Below are 9539 nucleotides of genomic sequence, written 5' to 3'. Positions count from 1 at the left end.
ACGTAATATGCTAAAAAATAAACTGTAATTAAGGATTGATCTTTGAAGAAAGATTTGCTCATTAGTGGTTAGAAAGTATATCCTTGGAAACCATTCTATGCTACTAAAAAAATGCTTGACCTCTAAGAAGAGACAAGTAAGAGGATGCTTTCTGCACAGAGATCAGTCAAGTGTCTCATGATCATTTTATGAAGTGATGCAGAGTGTGCTTAGTGACAAGGCAGAGCTCTCACTCATATAATCTTGCATGCTGTAGGGACTTGGAGAGAGAGATTGTGCAATTGAAGGGCCAAGGCGAGATCCTTCAACAGGTGAGGACCTTTTTGTTCATACATATAGAGCCCCTGGCAGACCAGCCAAACACTTTAGTTGCACTTTGACCTGAAAAAAGGAAGTAGAAAATGGATGATTGATCATTTTATGTCAAGCAGATCAGTCAAAAGATACTGTTTAAATGTTTTCTGCCCTGCTTCACATGTGTTTATACAGACATTCAAACCTTGCAGTGCCCACTACACCAACAATATTGTTGTCATCTTTTCCTGTTGTGAATATCACAAGGTGGGATCCATTTATATACATGGAAGTGACTGAAAATCAGCTTACTTCACCACACTTATAATGTCATTAACTTCAGCTTGTGGGCAATTTTGAAGGTGTTTCAATGAAAAATAATGGCAGTAAATCATGTAAAAGAATACAGTGTAATGTAAATGTACATTCTGCAGACTGATTGATGCTCACTTTTCAGTGGAATCAACTCCTGGATGCTTGGAAAATGGCTCATGATGACTTACTTTCTCTACTTCGTTAAATCTTTGTTCAGTTTGTCTGCAGGATTAAACCTCACCAGCCTCACTGATCAGCGAGCGACATTTCCAAATCCAATAAACATGATCTGTTCCTCACTGTTACTGACCCGTTTTTTGTGATTTGGTGTGATTTTGGCTTACAAATCTTAAGAATGCATTCGTAGTTAACAAGTTAAGCCAACTAAACACTATAATAGTATACAATAGTTATACAGCCTCAAGAACCAAACCTATGCAGCCATTTTTTTTAGATCTCTTAGAAACGTTTTTATAGCTGAAAGAATTGACAAAAGTGTTACAACTGAAAGATCTTGTATTTTGTCTGATGGTGGTGCTATTTAGCATGATAAAATTGGCACATTAAAAAGGGGTTTCACATATACTGTTTATGTGGACCACACCATATACTCCATGAGAGATTTGCTCAGTGTTATTTTTGTTATTTACACATGTGCTTTTTCTGCTGTGACATGTCAAAAATCCTTCTGTGTTTGGCACAATGGAAGATATTTAAGATTAACAGGGAAAAAGAGATTAAAAATGCTTATTCAACATCATATTCCACAATATGATGTTACATTTCTTTATAATTTTTTTAAATTTGTGTTCATAAGTTTGGGTTTATTGTCAGAGACACATACTTAGCCTGGTTGTCCACTAGATGTCTCCACACATCTACCTCTGAGTGTTCACTCCATGCATGCTGTGTGCGAGATGAGCGTCACATGATGCTTCACCTCTGTGTCTTTTTGTCTCTATTGTCTAAATGATGCTTCACCTTGCTTTGGTTTTCACCTTGGCTTCTCCTCACAGATGCTGAAATATGAGTTATTTCCCACATACATCCCGATCAGTCACTGCAAACTATCATTCCTCTCCAGACCCCTCGCCCCAGGACGTTGCTGTGACAATGATGTTGTTTGTCATACTATTAGTGTCAAATTGCCAAATGTACAGAAGAGTGATCACCCCTCTGATTGACTGAAATCTCAGTGCTTTTACACTGCTCCACATTGTGCTTATGTAAATATTTTCATGTAGGATATCAATATGTGTCTGTGGTGGCAACATGGTAATTAATTAGCATATTTTTTGGCTGGTCTAAATGAACACTGTTCCGCTGACTAATTAACTACCTACAGCGAATGAGTCACACTGAGCTGCAAAACTACCCCGGAGCTGCCTTTAGATGGCAGCGTCCTCATAACTGATGCTAAAAGTCTTAGTTTTCATACACGTTTGTAGTATTTATGTTTTCTGTTTATGCATCAGTTTGCTTTCATAATGTTTTGCTTTATGCCTGCAATCAACCCTGCGCCTATCAGCAGGACCATCTGTGATTTGTGGCTCTGTGGTCATTGACCCATCTGTGAGGTGGTCTGCCTGATGAGGTTGATGGTGATTGACCACATGAAAGAAGAGTCAACTGAGAGTCTTGTGTCAGGCATTGTATTGTTCAAAACACTTAGCGGTCATTAGTGACCGGGAGCGTTCTTGTTGTTGTTTATCTCTGGTGTCTTTTATTGTGAAATCTGCAGTCTGATTTAATCAAGTTGATCACTTTTTCTGTCTGGACTTGTTTTACCAGAGAGGCTGTAAATTGCCTTTGTGCTCATGTTGCACTAGCTGTTGTCCTCTGATGATAAAACGGTCGGACTCAGCGTTGCCATGGCCAGAAGGAACATTTTTCTTACATAATCAGAATTCAGGTATGTGTTTTTATTTCTATTTTTCACACAGTCCTCTTATTAAAAGTACTGCTACGTACTACTTTAACTATGCCTGGAAGATGAAGAGCTTAAGATATCTGTTGTTTTCGACACTAATCCGTCGAAGATATGACAGTGAGGCACATGTGTTGGCTTGGTAACCAATCTAGTATCCAGTGGCAACAGAGGTCTATTGAATGCTGGGTGGCTCTGTATTGGCTGGTGTGCCCACCACTCTCCTGTGTCACCAAGTCACACAGAGGCACATCCACACAGCAGCTCTGAATGATGCGAGGGTTGTGTAATACTCAGCTCAGGAGTCAAAATCCTGTGTGTTCATGTGTGTGTGTGTGCGTGTGTGGGATTGGGGATGGGTCACCCAGGCACTGATATTACAAATGCTCTTTGTGTTGAACAACTTAATGTACTGACCTGCAGGTGGTAGCGCTCTCTGTCTGTGTCACTTTCTCTGTCTCTCTACAATTAAGTCCTCACCTCAACTAGCCTCCCTCCTCTACATTATATTCTCTCATGACAAAACTGTTTCAGGATTGTCTCCGTTCTTGGTCATCTTCGAGTCCCATCCACATCTGAAGGCATCCACTGGAGCAGAGGCAGACACAACAGGATAAGCGTCTTTGTCTCAGACTCCTGTCTGTCAGAGACCCCCCCCCTCCCCTCCCAGCCTCTCCTCTATTTGGGCGGCTGTTACAGAGAGGGCAGATGGCTCATTACCATAAATAGGACAGAGAGAGAGTGAGTGAGGGGGCCGTGCACACCGACCAACAGGACCATGCCGCCCAAAACCAAGGAAATGGGAGGCCGTTGCTAGGAGAGAGGAAAGACAGCTTTATGGCAAAACAAAGCTGATTCCCCCATCCGACCTCATCTCGCTCCCGCCCACTCGTTCCCCGCTCTGGGGACCGAGCCTTGAATCTGCTGGTCGGGGGACAGATGGTCGATGGGCCCCACCGTCTCTACAGCTGGACACAGGCTACGCTGACACAGTCAGACCTGGCAGGACTGAATCACACCTTATCCTGTCCAGCCTATGAGGAGCGGGAGCAGAAAGTGCTGAAGCCCAGGCCATCAGCTAAGAATAGATCCACACTTGTTGCCCACAGGAAACGTGTGGCTGCACAGTAGATGATAATATGTTAAGAGTTAGTCTTTGTAGTAGTGTAATGCTCTCTCTAGGATGAAAATCATTCGCTGAGGATAATCACAGGCTTTCTCTTTCTTCTCCATTGCTGCTAAACAATTAATGGCAATGGCTTGGTCAGTCATTATATAGGGAAGTTCTGAGATGATACACCTACCCACACAAAGACAAACACACACACACAATCCCAACATGACTCTGACGTAAACAGAGTGGGTTTTTTTCCACCACACCTCTGTTATTTTTAATCTCTCTCCCTTTTCCTAATCTGAGCATAACCCGTTGAGTCCTTGCCCTTGTTTTTAACGACGGTCATGTTTATTCCGGCACCTATGCAAATATAACAGGTGTAGCAGAATAGGGGTGGTAGGGTGAGATGAGGCACTTGTAAAGTACATCAGTCAAGACACCATGTCTGAAACAATAGCACATCTGCTCTCACCAGACCTCTGGTTGAAAGGGCAAGAGCAGCCAACTGTCTCACAGACAGGAAGGAGGAGAAATCAATTGAGAAGAGGGTTTCATTTAAATGAATTAAAATGTTAGGTATAAATACATCAGTCTGATAAATACTGAATGGGTGTTTGATTTAAGATTGCACACCAAAATTTGTTTTATTCCTCATAATTTGCCATAATAATTAACATCCATTGATCTGGTCTGTGACATTTTGCATTTTGTCCTTAGGGGATTGGGGCGAGATGTTTGACAGCACAACATCTAAGCGTCAGCAGAGGAGAAGAATGGGGAAGGAGGGGAGGGAAGGACAACTAACCAGAACGAGGGAAAGAAAGCGTGGCAGCAGCATGACAAGTAAGCAGAATAGAGGCGGTCCTGCATCACCTAGCCATCCGCCCTGGTTGCATAGGAACACGAGGGCCATGCCTACCCTGCAGACACACTCCTTTCCTCTCTCCTCTGCCACGCTTCATTACCCAGTGCTCAGCCAGGCACAGAGAGGCACTGCACCACTTTCTCCAAACTACAGCCGTGTGCCCGCTCACAGCCTCACAGCCAAGCTCCCCTCAGACCCAGGCAGGGTATACACTGCCCCTCAGGCATCGGGTCACACTCACTTTACATGCATGGTGCAGGGACAACACTGGGAGGTCTGCACTGGTATCTTATGAAGCAGTGGCTCCCAACCTTTTTTGGCCCTTTTTGTACTACCCAGGCTCCTGTTAGCGGCACTGACGGAGCTAAATGTGTTTACTTGAATTGAAACCGGGTCTTATATAACTACTAATTATATAAAAGTGGATGTAATAGTGGACAGTGTGTTATTTTTCCATACAATTGAACTGTCAACATGGTCAGTTTGGTTACGTTTCCATTTGTACTGGCAGTTTTCAGCTGTTTATCTGTTTCCAGCACAGTCGCCAGAATAAAATGTTGGCAGTACTACGTTGACATTTGTACTTGTCATAGGCAGCATACCATATTGACGTTTCTACTCACGTGTCATTTCACGTTCACGTCATATGTTTATGACCTAACTTTCATACTAGGAGGTGGAGGGAATGGTTGTAGCTGCCAAGCCAGTGACCGCAAATTTGGGACATCCCCAGCCGTGCTTGTGGCGACCAAAGCAAGTGGGCTATTTTAGGGCTCAACATAATCTTTTTCTAAACATTACCAAGTGGTTTTGGGGCCTAAAACTAACCATACCATAAGCACAGCATTGTCACAGTGGAAAAAGAAATGGAAAAGTTTCAACATATCCGTGGTTTACAGAAACGTACAGTGCCAACATTTATTCAGGTGACTGTTGCAGTTACCATTAGCTAGCTATTCCAACCATGTATCCTTTAGCCTTATTTCAAGCTTTTATCCACTGCTTTCAGCTAACAAGGCTATTTAACTGTTTTTCCACCATTATCCATTAGCCTACATTAAGCAATTTATCTATTACTGTAGTTATCTATTAAGCTTATTAAGTTATCCATTACTCTTAGAAATTTCAGTGTTTTACTTTTAGCCAGGCTATCTCAATCTTTTATCCATTAGTCTACTTTTAGCTTCCCACTTCAAACACGTTTCCTTTTTGTTTCAATCAAATTGTAAATTTTATTTGATCAAATCGGTTTGAGCAACTCCCCAATCTTTTTATTTGCCCCCTGGCAACTGCTGCAGTGGCCCCCTGGGTTCATGTACCACTGATTGGGAACCAGTGATACAGCTGTACCTGTCAGATTGTGAATTAATGAGTGCACATTTATCTGGGAATGATATCTCTAAACTGAAAGTGAAGATTCATAATCATAATTCATGATTGTATTGCTACCGGGCAGGTTATTGTAGTGGATGAAAAAACCCAACACACACTCATTCACACTGCTGGCAGAACATAAACAATCTCTCATACGTGTCATAGCCCACTACGGAGCTGGTAGTGCCAGACAACACTGCTGGGCACAAGACCACTATTGTCCCACAACATAAAGTTCGCTTGTGACCACGGCCAAGCGAGGCGGACCCGATGCTGTGAAAAGATAAGGGAGTGTCAAAGAACAAAGCCTTCGGTGTTGTGTTGTTGTTTACAGTGAAGTCCAATGTGTCACGACTTCACTGCGCTGATGGAGCATTTTCAACTCCAGGTACATGTCAGAGTGGGTTGACTTTCCTTTATCCTCCTCCTGCTTCACAGTTAATTGACTACAAGTGTTCATTTGCCTGCAAGGAGCAGTCATTAAGGTTGAATAACAAAATTTAGCCTGGCAATGGAACAGCCAAGGATCAATGGGTTAATTCAATTGCCTCTGTATGTGGTGTATTGTATAGCAGGGCCGTTTGAGGGCCTTTATATGGGAGTCACGCAGTTTTAGTGTACTTAAAAGTGCAAAGAGATAGCAATGGTGTTGGTCAATAAAGAGAGAATTGAATAGCACTCAAGGCAATGAAATAAAAAAGACCAAAGTTCAGTGTTGTGTGTTTGGTGACAACCAAACAGTCAGGTAAATACAGATGGTTGACAGGGCAGTCTTTCCTCACTTGTTGCAGTCAGGTATGGGGGAGTGCTCTCATTGTTTCTAGTGTAATGACTATCAAATGACAGATTGTCTGCTACTGTAATCAGTAATGCAACGTGATGGAAATCTTTTTCACTCTTCAACAGAAGAATGTAATCTAAATTATAGACTTGAGTGACAGTTTTACTATTAGGTTTCAGGTTTTTCCCTCCAAGGGGAAACAAAGTTTGGGCACCCCTGATCTAAACCAACAGTGAGAGGAAGCAGCAAACTAGGATCACACTGAAATAAACTCTCAATATAACCAGATGGCTCAACAGGCTCAACTCCAGCCTACTATAAGGTAATGTGTGCTGACTGTCTTTGGTGACATGCCCTATTTTTCTGTAGAATCTTAAAAAAATAAGTCATCGTGGTCAAATCAGGGTCATAATACTCCTTTATAGATTTGCTGTGTTTTTGGCTCCATCTGACCACCGTGGGGCCTTTTTGTGGCCAGATTACGGCATCTCCATTGCAGGTAATCCATTACCCCCCTGCCCATTTCTAATGTATGTTGATCAAGTTTTGTGGGTGTGGTGGAGGCTTTAAGCAAGAGGGACCCTCTCAGACAAGCATAGAGGGTTTTGTTCTAATTATGCACATAAATTGGGAGGGGGGCCCAGTGTCACATCTTGCTAGGGAGGCAATCACTTGTAGCTACGCCCCTGCTCTGGCCCTTTGAACTGCTTAAAACCAGTCAGTGAGAGTCTTGTCTTCATTAGGATACAGGTTCATAATTGTTTACTTAGCAGTGATTACTAAAATTGATGAGTAATAACGGGTAAAAGTCATTAAGCAGCTAGTCACACACCACACTGGCATAATCCTCATGTAGCAGAATGACACTTGGGCCTGTTTATACAGCGTTTGTCCAATCTAACCTGGACAAACAGACTGGATCAATAGAGAATTACAGGATATTTGTTTGACTGTTGAAGAGATCATTCCTCCGCCCTACATGTTGAGCATTTTATTGCCTGTGCATTAAAGCAGGCACTTATCAGCTGACAGATAACAGACTATCAGCACACTGCTGACACAATTCATAAGACCCGGTTAGCAGAAAGGATTGTCAAACAAAGGCTTCTGTAGGCAAACACACTCTTCAGTCGAGGATAACTGCAGGCAAAAGCTGGGAGAACCTCCAGGGAAAACAAAACCTGGAGAACAAAGAAAGTGTTGCATTTGAAACAAGTTGACCACGCCTGGTTGCTCTGCTGACAGTTAGAGGACGCATACGAGAAACATTTACACTATTTTACCTGCAGAGACATACATTTAGCATTTGAGATTTAATGCTTAAAGATAAAAAATAAGCTATCAGCAGTGCGTCTTTTGCGCTCTCTCCTTAAACAACAGTTCTTGCTCCTTCTAGAGCGATTAAGTCTGGACTTTTAGCGCATGTCTGCACACAGCAGGTGGCAGCTTTACAGAAGTTGAAATTGCCTTCTCATCCTGGGGAGAATGCAAATACTACCTGTTTAACCAGTAACGCCTCTGACTGTATATTATCTAGGAAAATGAAGAGCCATGTCTGTGTGCACGTGTGTTTCTGCGCGCATAACTGTGCATGTGTGTGTGTGTGTGTGTGTGTGTGTGTGTGTGTTCGTGCTCTTTTATCTACGTCACAATTCTCTCGATGACTCCTCCACTTCGCATTTCAAAGGAGGTTCAAACTAATTAGCTCGGGGTGCCGGTTGTCTGCTGGTCTCGCTCCCATAACAACTGCAGGTGATTGTTCCAGCATATAAATCCTCTAAAAGGACGAGGACAGTGGCTTTATATACTACACTCTGTAATGTCCTTACCTGTCCGAGACACATAAAATTGAACTAACCAGTGAAACTTTTGTGCATACTTGTAATATTTTGGGAAACATGATCACGTTATCATCACTTGATTGCATTTTTTCTTGTCATTAGCCCATCTATTGTTGTAAATGTGTGTGTAAAAACAAGCAGGACCAAGAAAGAGATACTCTGCCTGGCAAGTTATTGTTGTAGAATGTAACTTTAAAGGTGCACAATGTAGTTTTGGGGATCAGAAGAGAAAGATCTTCATTGGCTGATTCTTTTATGCAAATTAAACAAACAAACTCTCTTTGTTTTCATGACTGAATAAACAAATAAACAAACTAACCTTAAAGGTCAACACAATTTCATACTGTTTTACTTTGTTTATATGTGGCGGACCCTGCCACCTTTCCGGCTTCAAACAGTGTTCTGGGGACCTTATTGAGAATGTACTGCCGAGTTTGTATCATTACCTCATTCATATTGTCGATATTAAAAATTGTGTTGGAATTTCTTCTCAAAAACTACAGAGTGCCCCTTTAGCAGATTTTCCTCTGGAATGTATCTTTTACAGTTTTCACCTCTTTTACTGGCCGTGTACCAAAGTGTCAGCATCTGTGTTCCCACTCCAAAAAACCACAGCTAGGTGTAATGAGAAAAAAAGGAAAAAATGGAGAGGGAACAACAAAGGCAAGAGGACAGATCGAATGAAGAGCAGCATACAAACAAGGGTTGTCACTAATAGAGAGTTTTATGAGCTCCAGACCTGCTGAAATGGAGTGGCCGTGCGTGTGCAGCAGCTCTTATCGGCTCGCTGGCAGCAGGGGAGGGTGAGAGCTTCCACACTTGCGCTCCGTAAAAATGGTCTGATTCATTTTCCGCATGAGAGGGTCTCACTGGGGCGGCATCAGACCGGCCAGTCCACACAGATTTATGGACCATTAAAGCAGCAGGCCTCCTGACCGCTATGCCACCATAGGCTGGCTGCGAAGACACACTGCACCCTCATTCATGCTCGGTCACTACTCTCCATCACGGGCTAGCTTCCCTCA

This window comes from Pagrus major, chromosome 15, assembly GCF_040436345.1.
Source record: "Pagrus major chromosome 15, Pma_NU_1.0".
Taxonomy (NCBI): Eukaryota; Metazoa; Chordata; class Actinopteri; order Spariformes; family Sparidae; genus Pagrus; species Pagrus major.
The sequence above is the reverse complement of the archived record's forward strand: the minus strand, read 5'-3'. Positions refer to the sequence as shown.